The sequence below is a fragment of the Triticum dicoccoides genome, chromosome 5A (genome assembly GCF_002162155.2).
Source record: "Triticum dicoccoides isolate Atlit2015 ecotype Zavitan chromosome 5A, WEW_v2.0, whole genome shotgun sequence".
NCBI classification, from domain to species: domain Eukaryota; kingdom Viridiplantae; phylum Streptophyta; class Magnoliopsida; order Poales; family Poaceae; genus Triticum; species Triticum dicoccoides.
The window spans coordinates 151,889,537-151,894,909 of record NC_041388.1 but is presented as its reverse complement, the minus strand read 5'-3'; positions in this window follow the sequence as shown (position 1 = coordinate 151,894,909).

Here is a 5,373-nt window from a genome sequence, read left to right as displayed (position 1 = left end):
ACCCACGCATTACCATCGTTGGACATTAATTACCGCCACGGAGAAGGGGAGAAAGATGGAGAGATGGGTGGTGCATGCAGCACGGTGCTGGACTGGCAGCGCAGGTGCAACCGTGTGGTGCTGAGGTGGCCATGATGGGTCAGGCTAGCAGCGCCAATACTGTGGCCTATCACTTTGATAGGCGTGGATAGTCAGCCACATCACTAATTTCCCTTATACAAAATATAGATGAGCGCCAGGTAGGACTGAGGACGTCTTGAACCCATGGGCATATGAACCTGCTTTTTAAAAATGCATTTTAAACACGTCTTACAATGTTAAAAATTCCGGAAAAAAATTCATGCATACATCTTCGCAACATGTGTGTGCGGCACAAATTTTTGTGAACTTTTTCTATTTTGCCTCCACGAAAAAGACAAATTTTAGTGCTCCTAAATATCGTTCCACGAAACATTTTTTGTCTTTTTTACAGAGACCAGAGAAAAAGTTGCTTTTCCGTGAAACTTTTTGCACGCCCATAGAATGTGATGATGTATACGTGAAATTGTTTTCAAGTTTTTTTGGCATTTAGAAATGATTTTTTTTCTAAAGTGGGTTCATGTACCCATGAGTTCATCCATATACTTTTCCTATACCAGATGTACATTAGCTACATGTAACCTTTTTCTCAAAAAAAAGTAAGTGACACATAGCCCATCAAGTGTTGGACACATGTAATTGGATGATTGACCCAAACGACAAACAATACCATAGTTGAGACACTAATAGACGTCGTCCATTTGACCCTCACCGCTGGAGCGCTCACAGCTCTCACATTCTAGGGAGCTTAGATACTCTAGTGATATTCTTTTTGTAGAACTTTTGTTGAGGTAGGTCACACCATAGCAAACATATTGAAATCAACGATGGCAGAGAAAGCTTTTTTCACATAATTTTTTGTATTATTTGTTTCCACATGGCAACTGCAGACTATTCAACATGGCAACTGCAGATTATTTAACATGGCAAATGCAGTTTCTTTCACATGGCAACTACAGTTTATTTCACATGGCAACTATAGTTTATGCGTCTAATGTAATCATGGGGTATTTTTTAAACGATCAACATGTCAAAAGATGGCAACTACATTGCATTCTACATGGCAACTACTATCTTCATGGTAGTGCAATGGCATCATGTTGTTCTCAATGCACATGAGTTCATCTTACATGTGAAATACAGTTTGCATTATACATGGAAACTATACTACATCCCACATGGCAACCACAACACATTCAAAATGGCAGCTACACTTTGTTTCACAACAAGCAACAGCTAATATTTTTTACAACTACAGAGTTTTTTATTCCAGTTTTTTCATTCTGTTTTGCATTCATGTGTTCACTACAGATGTCAGCTTCAAACCAGCAGATATGGCAAACATATTTTTTTAGCATTTTTCAATGTTGAATGTGTCGTGTCATACATGGCAAATAAGACCGTAAGATCGTTCACTTACTTGTTAAATATCTTGTTGGTGTATATCTTGCTCATCTGCCTCTTCATCAGTAAATATGTTAGCAATTTAGGCTTCTTGGGTGCGGTGTTTGCTTCTTGTTGTAGCTTAGATCCCAGTATTTTCTGCTGCAAAGCTGAATATTGCTTGGCAAACTGCAGCAATGAGTTGCCAGGGCTCACGTAACGCTTCAAAACAACATTGAACCCCTCGCTGCGTCTCGTAGTCTGCAGAAATGGAAAGAAGCACTGCATGAAGTAGGGCGGCACCCAGTACATTCGCTTCTCCCACAGGCTATTAAGTGTCTCGTTGTCTTGGACTTGGTATGTTTCAATCATAGCTGTCCAGCTCCGTTCAAACTCCTCCATCGTCAAGTTGTGGTCCACACACAACTTGAATGCCTTGTGTAGCTCTGGACGGTCAACAAAGAATGGTCCTAGCGTCTCTTCAGCCTTCTTAATAATATGCCACCTGCAGTGCCTGTGCACTACCAACAGAAATACCTCCTCTATGCCTGCACACATTCTAAAATCCTGGTCTGTTATTATGTTCATCGGAGCAAGTCCATCCATGCATTTCAAGAAGGTTTTGAACAGTCAAGTGTAACCATCTGTATCTTTGTTTCGAACGAGACCGCAACCGAACTGCAAGGACTGATTGTGGTTATTTATTCCTATAAATGGAGCACAGGGCATCTTGTACATATTCGTGAGATATGTCGCGTCGAACGAAATGCAATCAGGGAAATGTTTGTAGGCTCTTCTTGCAGCACCATCCACCCAGTACATGTTTCTGACACGGTCCTCATCGTCCAATCTTATCCTATAGAAGAAATCAAGATCTGCTTTTGCTTTCTCTTCGGAGTAGGTGATTGTGTCTTCTATGTCAGCCAACCTGCTCTCTCTATGGTACTTTGCCTTTAGGTTTGTGACGTCTGCTGGTATGTAGGGCATGCTACTCAGACTACCATCTCCGCTATGGATCAGGGACAATATTTGGACCATTCTTGATGGACCGACGTTACAATCATGTAGCAACCTTATGAATTTCTTCTCGACGGGACTTAATCCTCTATGGGCGCTCAGAAATTTTACTAGGTCAAACTTCTTTATGAGGTCGTGGTTGTGTTCTTCGACATATTCGGTGATCATCCACCATGCTCCATATGTGTTTAGCTTCATCCGTACAGGGCATTCCGTCTTGAGAATGATGCCTCTCTTTCGTTCAGGCATGACAGGCACAACACCTTTACCCTTCTTGTTCTTTCGTGCCTTGTAGCACCTTATCTCACCTCTACTGCACTCGTTAGTTTTTTTATTTTCCTATGGCATTTTGTGTTCACCGCAAATCCATGGAACAATGCATATCTCTGGTAGTATTCCTTGGCATCTTCAAACGAACCAAATCTCTGCCCAGCATATGGTGGTTGAGGTGGCACAATTTCCGATTGTCCATTTTCTTCTCCCCCTTGCGTTTCGTCATCAGTTTCATCATTCACTTCAGTATTGGCGGCTGTTTCATGTGCTCGAGTGTTGCTTGTGCTGGCGTGCACAGGCGTGCTTGTCGTCATTGCTCCAACGGTTGCCAGTTTCTGACACTGTTTTTGCATTGTTTGTGGCAACATCGGTGACTTGTTCGTGGAACGCCCTTTCCGTGTGCTCTGAGGTTCCCGCAATAGATGTTCATGCAACGCTGTTGATTGTAGTTGAAGCTCCTGCAAAAAAATAGGTATGTGTGTAAGCAGTATTGCTTGAATGGCATATTCATCGTAATGAAATACAACAACTGCATCTGATTGGCATGATGTCATTCATACATGCAAGCCTTGAGCATCTGCATCTGATTGGCATGATGTCATTCATACATGCAAGCCTTGAGCATCTGCATCTGGCCATGCATGGCAACTGCAGTTTTTCAGCCATGGCAGCTACAGTTGGCCAAATATGGCAGCTGCAGTTGTCAAGTCATGGCAACCAGTATCTTAACATCAAAACTTGCATTCTAGATACGAGCCCACAAGGCAAATGCAGTTAATCACAAATGGCGTATACACGCAGACAATAATTGACAAATCCGGATGACCATAGACGACTAATGGACGTATTCACTTGGTGGCAATCATAGTTTGCCAACATCATCGTGACAAATCCACTTTCCCCAATGCTTTTCCACAAAAGCAAATGCACGATTTTTATTGGTTCACATATTTACCTTGTTCTGCCGCATGTGTTAATCGAAGTTGGTGTGTCACTTCAATTTGGTGTGTTGTATCTGCAATACCGATGGCCTGTAATGGTGAAGCTTGCCATGAGACCTTTGCTGCTATGGTTTCACCATAACAACCTGCGATGATGTGCAGTTGGTCAATGCATGGCAACCATAGTTTCTATAACATGGCATATGTAATTGTTCAATCATGGTAACTGTAGTTGTTCACACCTGGCAACCAGAGTTGTTCACACATGGCAATCATAGTTGTTTAGTCATGGCAACTATAGTTGTTCAAACATGGAAAGTGCAGTTGTTAAGACATGCCAACTATGTGCAATCACGTGTGGCCACTGTCAGTCATACATTAAATTTGACACACGCAGTTGTCCACATGTGGCAAATATAGGTGACCAGACTTGGCAAATGCACTTTCCATCATTTTTTTCTATCTATATCAGCAACAAACGCCAATGTCATTTTTTTTTCAATTTTTGTCACACCACGTAAACATCAATGTCACCCAATTTCCTTTTTCTGATACATTGTCCGCAAGATCACTTCATGCGACTCACATGCGTACGATGTTGATGGCAGGTATCCGGTTGTCGCCTGTTGCCACATGCTACATGATGGTCCCGCATTTTTTCAAAAAACTCGTAAGTCTTGCCATTCTTGCAAGTTTTTTTTACCACATCAGTATGCTATTTTTATGTGTTACCTTGATTTGCCACATTTGCTACTTGAAGCTGGCATCCCGTATATCTGTCGCCGATAGCCCCATGTGTTGCAACTTGCCACAGTATCTCTGTCTGTGTGGTTATGTCATAAGAACATGCGAACAATAACATTGTAGTACATAAGTAGAATGCCATTTTCAAGCCCACAAACATGTCAACTGTCATTTTTCTGATCATGCATCGTAGCTATGTACGTGTACTGCTCTAGTAGTGGCAGTCGGTCCTGCGGAAATGAGTTGATTGTACTCTACTGCATCTCAAGGGGGCGCTTGCGGCCTTCGAGAAAACCAAGGATCAGTCCCGTCTTTATGATTCATTTTTTCTGCTTCTCCCACTGTGTTTTCAGTCACTGCATGAACAAGAACGCATTACTATTCGAATTGCATTTTGCTGTTTCCACATAAAAGGAAGCATGACAATCTTATCACATTTCTTGCATAAACAACCAATACAACATGGCAAGTAGGAAAACATCGCAACCGTGCATTTCTGTTGATAGGGCATGCACATTCATTTTCTTTTCTACAGTTTGGATGGCAACTATCATATTGAACTGCTGGCAACAACCAACATAATATGATGACAAGTAATAACATAACATGATGGCAACTAACAACAAAGATAGGTGGCAACTAATTCTTTTCCCTCCATATGTACCGCCCAAATTGCTCTTTTCTGCCCTGATCTTAGTGAATCCTAACTCTTAGTGAATCCTACACATCCTTCTCGAGCACCTACCGGTAGCAACCCCAACCTAAAAGCTTAGATCAGATCTAGGATAGAACATGGCAGATTTTGTGTTCGTTGGAGGGCAAAGGGGAATAAACATGAACGGCCGGAATTCATGTTAGTTGTAGATCCACGCAATACAAATCTGTGGTGTGTTTGCCATAATAGTGTGAATCCAGTCGCCATCTACGTGGGCAATCT